Raw genomic sequence first — 9,728 nt, 5'->3', positions numbered from 1 at the left:
TAAATAAAAAATAAAAATTCTTCACCATTCAGTGCGTGCCTTATTGGCCAGAGTCCTACCACAACCGACACAACTTTCGCTTCACACTAAACATGGATGTTTTAAATCCTTCACAAAAACATTCGCAGTTTATCGATATTAGTTATTTACTTACAAACCTTGAAAATCAAGGTACACGCGTACCTCCCCGCATATATCAACCCCGCCGTCGTGTCGCGTTGACTCTCTCAGAGCATTTCTTGTAGTGCTGTGATCGTCAGAGCATGCGCAACATGCTTCTGTTACTAACATGGTGCATATTTGCATGTTGTCGTTCGCCCATGAGAGTTAGTCTAGAGTGTAGAGCATGTCTACGTCATTCCGCCTGCAATCGTCTATGCAGTGTTATTGTCTGTTTACATCGGGAATATAGGGTTTACGCACAACCGCTGCCGAATTGTTAAGCACAAAGCATAGAACTGTGAGATGCAGCTGACACTCTGGTTCTCAGCAGCCACTGCAATGCGCCTGCCAATGGCACACGACCCATGCATTGGCATCGAAGAAGTTTGCTTTCTACTCGGCTCACTGGCCCCGTTTCTCTGGTCGTCAGTTATAGTTGCACGTTTTTATGGTCGGGTTCCAATGCATTCTTATGTTAATACATTGCAACGAAACCAGAGCTCATGCGTGCATTGCAGTTCCGCCGGGTCGAAGAAGATGAGCAAGCGTCAAGGGGCTGTTGAGGGTATACAAGAGAAGTGGTAGTCTTACTTGCGTATTTCGTGGTTTCTTCCACCACAAGCCTGCTATAGACGATGTGTCGCTTCACGTACCGTCTTTGTCAAAAGTAACCAGGCTGCATGGTTTGCTTTTAGCTTGTATAGTGGAGCCCTTGTGACTTTATTAAAGATCAAAAGGTGTTGAAAGGTAAGAAGACCCCCAGTCCTTACCTTTAACGACCATTTCAGCTGCAGGGAAGCTGTAAAGGCTCCACTGTTCGAGCTAGAAGCAAACCATGCAGCCTGGTTACTTTTGACAAAGACTGTACGTCTGCTTCTTCCGGCGATATTAAATAGAATTTCTCGTCATGGGTAAAAAACAAAGTTGTTACAAATTAAGGGGATGCCTTCAGAAAAACAAGGGGTATGTCCCCCCCCCCCCCCGTCCTCCCAGGGGATATATGTAGGAAAATCACTGTGCTCACCGCTTTGGGGACAAGAAGTGCCTTGCATGCCCGCTTCTGTGCGGGCACCACGCATCCCTGAGGCTTTCTCCGCGAAACGACTTGGGCGTTCATTAGAAAAAAAACAGCAAATTCTGATTGTGCAACAAAGGCGACACCTGGCTTTGTGACAGTGTGTACGCGGTGGCATGTGAAAGAGTAATTGCGATCTTTCTGTTAAGCTTTGCTTCCTGGGTGTAACCACAACGAACAATGTCTATACTCTGGACTTCGTACGTGGTTCTGCCTTGCCCCTTTTAGACAAGGTTACGTTAACATTCATAGCGCGACAAACACACGAGCACATAGGAGAGAACAACAGTTATCTTGTTCTCTCCATGAGCCCGTGCGTTTTTGCGTTATGAATGGTAATTTTGAATACCCACTAGCCTGAACCCTTGCACTGCTAAAGTTAAGTGTTTTAGCACCTCTTTTTTTTTCTATCTAAAAATCGTATTCATCCGGCATGCTTCAAAATGAGCGAATGGCGCCTACGTACGTTCTCTTCGTCGTTCCATTTCTCTAGCTATCACGGTGGCCTGATAAAGAGCGGGTGCCTGTTCTACAAGCGTGGCGAGCAGAGGAAAACACAGGAGGGTTCCGGCAGTTTTGCATCCAACGGCGAGATCACCGGTAGCTGCCATCCGGAGCAAAAGCGACCGGAATCAGAACCGCGGGCGGCAGCGGCACTCAGTCGTGGCGCCGGTAGCCGCGTTCGCTGTCGCCACCAGGCGCGTCCGTCTGACGTTTGCCGCTTTTGGAGCGAACGCGGAGGGCCAAGTGAACCGTGGCGAAGCGACTAGTTCGCTGTGTGCATAAAAAGCAACGTTGCTTGAAGTAGAGCAGCAGTCGTAAACTATAAACTTCGCAGTTTGAGAGCTTCGGCGTGGTTAGAACAGGTATCGCACATTCGCGAGCGAACAACTAATCGGGATAGAGCGTTAGAGACCTAAGCGCGCTTGGCCTCCGGGTGGTGCCCTACCACGAGATGCGCTCCAAACGTGCCCAAAACCGCCCGTCTTGTTTATGCTGCCCGCGATGCGGAAATACTTGACCAGCGGCTGTTTACAGCTGTAACGACTGGGCGAGCGTGCAGGGCCGCGAGCACGCGGCCGGCCGAGGGAGAAAAGCGGTCAAAACTTCCGGCCTGCATCGGCGCGGCCGGTCTCAATAGCGCCACTCACTTTCACTGCGCGCCGGCACAGAAACACGAAAGAAGGAACGGCAAGCGTTTCCTCCGCCATGACCTACAACAACGCGCGTGACGCAACCCGACGCCGGGCAGAAAATAAGCCCCGGCGGCCGAGAGGGAACGCGCCGAGAGGGCCCCCCCCGAAGGAAAACCAAAAAGCGGCCGCCCATTGGAGCCCGGTTACGTAGCGCCTGACGTAACTTGTGCCCGCGCGCGCGGCCCCTTCTTTCCGGCGGCACAAGTTTCGCTCGCTTCTCCGCTGGTGCGCTGCCGGGGGACGCCGAGGAGAGCTACGCCGCCGACCAAGCGCCGGGCCCCGGCGGAAGACCATGTGGCCGCCCGGGCTGCCGCGGCACAGCTGCTCGTAGTGGCACGCGCAGCCGCCCTCCGTAGTCATGAGTCTGGAGCTGCTGCCAGCCGGCCGCCATGTGGATACCTCCGGCCACCAGGTAATGTCGCCGCCGCCGCCCCCGCACCTTCGTCCGGTGTCTGCCGACGGCCAGAGTGAGCGTCGGCAAGCAACCGTACAAGGGTGACCCTCTCGGGATACGCGCGTCGGGCTGCCCCGGAGCAATGGTATTTCTCCAGGGCAGTACCAACGAGTCGCTTACGCGATCGACCAATGCGCCACTTAGTGTGCCGACTGTTCGCCCAAAAATTTGTGTCCGCGATAAGGCGACAAATACAAATAATCATGATGTCTGCGCAAATGACATGACTTAACGCGTTTGTACAGGTGCAAGCAATATAAAAAGGAACACTTTGCTAGCAGCTTAATTCCGAAGGTGTGATTCCGGCTTAAGCGTAAGTTTACTGTCCATTGGTAGTGACTCGCTCTCAGAGGGTTACGACGCGTAATCGGTGCATTGTTAATAAAAGTACGGCCTCCCGCAGGGATGATTTCAGTCTAATTTTGCTTACTCGAGATCTTGAAACCACCCTGGTGTCTGAAGCTGTGCGCGTTTTTAGCGCATCTAAGCAGTTCGACTCATCGCACGTGGCCTCAGTACCACAGATACTATACTGTGCACTCTGTCTCAGTTATTCGCCCCTGGTGTGGGAGTTGCAGCTGCAGAGTGCCAGACTCTCAGAGGCCGAATAACCAAAGCATCTCGCAAGCAAAACTGAAGCCATATTCTGCGAAGTTTCGCTTCATTTCCCTTTCTGTTCGTCCTTTCTTACTGGTGTCGTCTGCCACGGCCTACGTCACCCAGGGAAGGCGCGACCCATTAATGGCAAACGGCCAAAAGAAAGGAACATAAAAAGAAACGTTGCAAAATACGGCCTCAGTTTTTGACTGTCTCGCCTCTGTAACTTGGGCAATCGCGATTAACGCAGGAACCGCACGAAGAACTCGGCCCCGATACGCTGGTGCCAGTTGTGGCTTCCACTTCGGCGCTTACGAATTTTGAAACGGAGTATATACCTGTCTGAAATGCCTATAGCTTCGAGCGCTGGAACGAATTCTGACTTAATGCAGGAAAATGTGGGATATATCGGTTCCGTCAATACGTTCTGCCAAGCTGGGTGTCACCTGAGAGCTGCCAGCTTTTCTGTTGGGTAATCTTCGAAAAGAAGCAAGGGGGCTTGCCAGTGGGCCGTACGGCTCGCTTTAGCCATGGAGTTAGCAGTTTTTGGGTAAACACATAAATGACGTTTTATGTTTTATCAGAACATAATGTAATTCTTTCTCCACTCTCCAAGTGTTCATACCTTTAAAGAATCGAGAACTTGGCTGGTTTGATTCCATTCGTGCTTTTGCAGCGCATTTGCAAAGTGGCGAGGAAGGATAAGGACGGCATCGGAGCTGTGTCAAACCCACTTTCTCTTGCCTTCCCTCAACATGTTTGAACCTTTCCTGGAGTTGGCGCTAGGTTTTTTTTTTTTCTGTAATGTTCATGCTACAACCGAAATTTTCCTCAATTAGGCCCGAAATTGTTTATTTGGAGCTCTTTTTCCCCCGCTGCAGCTTGAAAACATAGCCAATGTGGAAAAAAAAGTTTGAAAATTAGGCTTTTAAAACTGCCTCAAAATGTGCGAAAATTCTCTTTTCGCCAGAATTTGCTTCTCACACCCCGTGAAAAGCAGAAAATTCGTCAAAAGGAACATCACAATTCTTTTTTTTTGAACTTCCCAGCCTGTCTTTGATCGCGTGTACTTGGCAGAGAAGCATATGTTTGGTTTATGGGGTTTAACCTCCCAAAGCGACTCAGGCTATGAGAGACGCCGTAGTGAAGGGCTTCGGAAATTTCGACCACCTGGGGTTCTTTAACGTGCGCTGACATCGCACAGTACACGGGCCTCTAGAATTTCTCCTCCAAAGAAATTCAGCCGCCGCGGCCGGGATCGAACCCGCGTCTTTTGGGTCAGCAGCCGAGCACCATAACCACTGAGCCATCGCGGCGGCAGAGAAGCATGGGTATTTGCACATAGCTGATTCGTGAGAGCCGTCAAGACGTAAGCTACAGCGCCTGTTATGATTGATTCGTCATTTGCGATAGTTAACAATAGGCTGTTCAAGGCGGCGCCACGAACTGGCCTTACGAACGAAGACGCAGAGGAAGAGAGAGAAAGACAACACTTTATTTGGCAACTCCGTTTTAGACACCCAGGACGTAACGAGCTATTTCCACCAGGGCCAGTTTGATCCTCAAACTGGTCCGAGGCCAACCAGTCACTCCATGAGGGTGGAGGTGGATAAGGAAAAGCTTGGAGATTGTGTGGAGACTGGGCATGTGTAAAGGTAATGCTCTACGCTTGCGTAAGGTTCGAGATGGTTAGGACAAGCTGATGTAGCTCGGAGACGATGTAGATAGAACCGGGCGGGGGTGTGTAATATGTGTATCTGTATTTTACGGAGTAGAGTGATGGTGTTGGTAGCGCTGGGTGGGGGAAGGCAGTGCTTGGAGGACCTCCCTGACGTCGTCATAGTGAGTGCTTATATTGCGTTTGTACTCAAGCTTATCTTCCAATGTCGGTGGGAAACGCCAGGGGATTACAGGTACGAAGAGCAGCAGCGTGACCCTTTTAGGTTCCCACCGAAAAATTTGCACGTGCACTTACATAACCCGTAACAACGGCAGGCTGAGTAAGGAAAAACTGGAGGGGAAACTTAAGCTCCGCCTTAAGCGTGTGACGCGATATCGTTAATAGGTTAATGCCCACATACGCGGAGTTTGTCATTCTCTACTTCACATTCATAGATCCCTGGGAGCCCTCATACCACTTCAGGCGCAGTGGTGCAGCGATTAAGCGATGCACCACTGCCCTGCGATGGCAGGTGCTGTCACCGGTGGGGCTTGAGGGACCCAGGTTGCTCTTCCCAAGCAACCTGTTGCGGCCAATCATTGATTTAGCTGCCACCTGTCACGGTAGTCAGTATGCTCACAATCCGATGAGAACGTTATGACGAAGCCACAAGGTCACGTGACTTAGGTTGCCCACCTAGGTTGCTGGAGCAGCCGGTTTCTCCGCCGGCTGCGAGGCTTCAAATGGTCGCCGACGTCGGACAATTTTTTTCAACATGGGGGTACTAGCGCTCTCGCGTTAAAAGACAAGTATAGAGCAATGATATCATAACTCAGTGTTTGGATTTGAGGCCTGTCGCTTTTAATGTTACACTGAACGCGCGCCCATTTGGTTGTGTAGAAAATAGGAGAATCGAAGGTGTACACGCATCGCTGCTTGGGGGCTCCTGCGCGCTCGGCCTCGCCGCTCGAGCGATTGTCCGCGGGGTCCTGTTGTCAATATGAGCGGATCAGCCGTTTCATGGCGTAGCTCCTCTGTAGAGAATATGAGCAGTTAAGACCACTGCACTACACTTTTCGTGGCAAAACCCGGGAAACCTCGTCTACTGTCATCGAGTACGTTATGGATCTACTGTATAAAAAGTAAGCCGCACTGCAACAAAGCATCTACGGGATCATCACGGCAACCAGCACCCTCTTACAAGCGCCTGTAGTCCTGAGCGGTGAGCTGGGAGAGAAATTTGACCTCCTTGTCAAACAGTCAGAAGAGCTGAAGCCAGTGAATGGCAGCATTGAGAAAAGAATAAAAGAATAGACCTGCATGAACTCGGCGCATAATTAGCTGCCATATCTGCGTACAGTGAGATCAGCGTAACGAACGCTGGAATGAAACGAGCCCTCTGAAACCAAACCTCGAGCGCAGGTTGATCAACAACCCCGTCAATAACGGGAGGTATTTCTGAGCCTAATTCGCACTCTTGAGTCCACGCCAGCGCCACCGTGAGCCAGCTACCGTCGGCAACGACCAAACTTCCGAATCTGGAAATCGCTAAGTTTAATAGAGACTTGTGTATATGGCAGAGATTTTGAAATCAGTCCGAGTCAACAATGCATAAAAATGGAGCTTTGTCACCTGTCGCCAAATTTCAGTATCTGACAAGTTGCATCACCGGAAAAGCTGCCACAGCTTCGAAGGGTCAACGCTGAGCTATCAGAACTAAAAAGTCGCTGTAAAAACTCTCATGGAAAGATTTGGCAAAGAAGATGGGATCATTGAAGGATACATGTCGCGGTTGCTGCGTGTTTGCCCGGTACAAATGTCCTTGACATACAAAAGCTCAGGACCCTTTAGGATGAGATTTAATCAGTAGTCCGAAGCCTCGAGGCACTGGGCGTGACATCGGGCGCATACGGCGTGTTGTTGCTGACGGTCTTACGAAAGAGCATCTCAGATTAGGTTTGCCTTGAGAGTACTGCCGAAAGAAGGTTACCACTGCAACCGTTCCGCAAGACGACCTTCAAGATTTCATCGATTTCTGAAGAACGGAAGCGGAGAGCGGAGGGAAGGAGCACAGGGCAGCAGCCGCCAGTCGCAAAGCATGGATGAGGTCAATCCTGAAAGACGCCATCTGCAGCAGTCTTCATGTAAAGGACAGCAAGTCACAGTGCACATGTTGTGGGGCGATAGATCACGGCAGTCTGCGTGGGTTCCGTTCCGCTGGGCATTCAAATGGAAATAATGGCCAAAGAAAGAAGATGAAAAAAAAAAGAAAACCGGGAAGCTAAATGCAGAACAGTGAAGTCGCTCACGTGCGCGAAATGCTCCTCCCGGCAGCCGTCTGCGATCTCGCCAAGTCGACACCACCTCCTTCGAGAAACAATTCTGCACATGCCCTGACGGTCGTGCAGCCATCGTTATAGGTGGTACAGACTAACGGCACGCCCCGCGTGCTTCTACAGACGGCCCAAGCCTGGGCAGAAGAAAAACAAAAGTGCGCCTTGGTGAGGATTCTGCTCTACGGTGTCAGCCAGAGAACATTCGTAAGGCAGGAGGTTTCCTGGCGTCTCAAGCTTCGAATGGTGAGAGGAGCGTCTCGCCATCCGCACGTTTGGAACCACTACAGCAAGCATCAAAACATCTCGCCGTGTAGAACTATGGCTACGAAGCCGACACGACCACAGGATACGAGTCAAAACCCCCGAGGTTCCAGAAATTTCCGAAGATATCCTGCCCCTTGTACCAGCCTGGCTGCAGACAAAGGGCCCCAGCTCGCTGACATTGTTCCCATCAGCCGAACACCGGAATATGTCTCCTGATTGGCGCCGATCACTACTGGGGCGTAACCACCGGAAATGTCAAGCGCGTTGCCGCGGAGACCATCTTTGGATAGACGGTGTCAAGAACTACAGCGACGACATGTTTGACGATCACCGGAGTCATGCGCGTGTTGGTGACCACCGAACAGGACAACGGCGACCTGTCCAGGCAGCTCAAGTCATTTTGGGAGCTGGAGCACATTGGAATAGTCGACACAGAAGCCGCACAGAAGGAAGCGGATATTCTTCGAGGCTTCCGAGAACATGTCGCTAACAAAGACGGCCGTTATCAGGCCGCCATGCCTTGGAAGGAGAATGCCTCAGATTTAGCGGCCAACAAGGCCACAGCTGTTCACAGTATTCGGTCGTTAACGGCAAAACATATGAAGTGACGACGTCATGCAAGCTTACGACCAAGCGCTGCGGGAATACCTGGTTGCTGGGCACGCTGAGGAGGTCCACGAAAATGTTGAGTCCCCAATGGGACCTACTTATTACCTCTAGCACCGAGGCGTTGTCAGACCGACAAGCGAGACAACTGAGCTAAGGGTTGTCTTTGGCGACTCCTCGAGCACACGGGGTCAGCTCTCGCTGGACCTAATTTTACTCCAGATCTCTCAAGCGTTCTCAACAGACTCCGAACCCACAGCATTGAAGTCATGTCGGACATAGAAAAGACATACCTTCAGGTGCAGCTCATTGAGAGTGACCGCGGCGCCCTGCACTTTATGTGGTACGAGCGAGCACCGAAGCAGTCAGAGGTGCTATCTCCAATTAAGAAGTACCGAATGACCAGAGTACCTTTCGGGGCAACATAAGCCCATTTCTGATCACTGATACCCTGAGATACCACATAGGGCCGGTGCAAAGCAGGTACTAGAGCATCAATGGACATCGCAGCGATGCTTTGGGTAACAAAGGAAACAGGGATTCGGGCATATCTCGGCGAAAACCGAATATCTTGGAAATTTCTTTTGGAAAGAGCGTCATGATGGGGGCGGCTGCTGGAAAAGAATGGTGCGGTCCGTCAAAGCATGCCTTCGCAAGACGCTTGGAAGAAGGTGCCTAGATTTCGAGAGCCTCCGCAATGTTCTCACAAACCTCGTTTACATGAATCCGACAGCGGCGGGTCGAGTCGGGGGATCGAGTTGAACAAGGTCAGCCCACCTCGACGACTGCGTGTTTAAATGAATTAGATTTTAGCGAGTCGAGACCGGTTCAACTGAAGCGACACGCAGGGGCGACGGCGCAAGCGAAAAGCAGGTTCACACTTCTCCTATCCCCCTCCCGCTAAACCGACTCTTCGGCTCGATGCTTTTAGAAAGATGGGTTAAGCGAGTTAACCTACCCCCTGCACGCGAGTTAACTCGACTCGCTCTGCCGCTTATTTTACTCGACCCGACAGAATTTACATGAACCCGGCAACTAGTTATTTACCCGACAAGCAAACTCGACTCGACTCTATCGAGTTTATGTAGAGATCTGCGCGGGTGTAATTCTCGACCCCTTTCATACGTCCATGCAGATGTGGGGGGGCTAATTTCTTTGCCGGTCGTCGACTCACAGCTATTCCATCCACACCTCCAACCACTCCGACGCAGTTAAGGCACGGAACACAACAGAGAAAATGGAACCACCGCGTCGCACTTGTCGACTTTTTTCTGGGAACGGTGGAGGCCCCAGTACCGATTAGAATCCGAGCACTTGACGAGATTTACGCTGCAGCTGATGTAAAGAAAGGCGACATCATGCAGCTCGGCGATGAACA

At 51.2% G+C, this 9,728-nt stretch overlaps 1 protein-coding gene across 1 annotated transcript in view; it reads left to right on the top strand.

Moving 5' to 3' along the window:
* Window positions 1-2,617: 2,617 nt before the first annotated feature.
* Window positions 2,618-9,728, top strand: part of LOC149351403 (E3 ubiquitin-protein ligase MARCHF8-like) — a 150,058-nt gene continuing 142,947 nt past the window's right edge. Inside the window, exon 1 of the mRNA XM_089580718.1 lies at window positions 2,618-2,845. The gene's annotated coding sequence lies outside the window, so the exon portion shown is untranslated. The remainder of the gene's footprint in view (window positions 2,846-9,728) is intronic.

Source organism: Amblyomma mixtum, chromosome 3, assembly GCF_055824585.1.
Source record: "Amblyomma mixtum isolate Tamu chromosome 3, ASM5582458v1, whole genome shotgun sequence".
Lineage (NCBI taxonomy): Eukaryota > Metazoa > Arthropoda > Arachnida > Ixodida > Ixodidae > Amblyomma > Amblyomma mixtum.
Note: the sequence above shows the minus strand (reverse complement) of the source record. Positions and strands in the feature narration are given on the sequence as shown.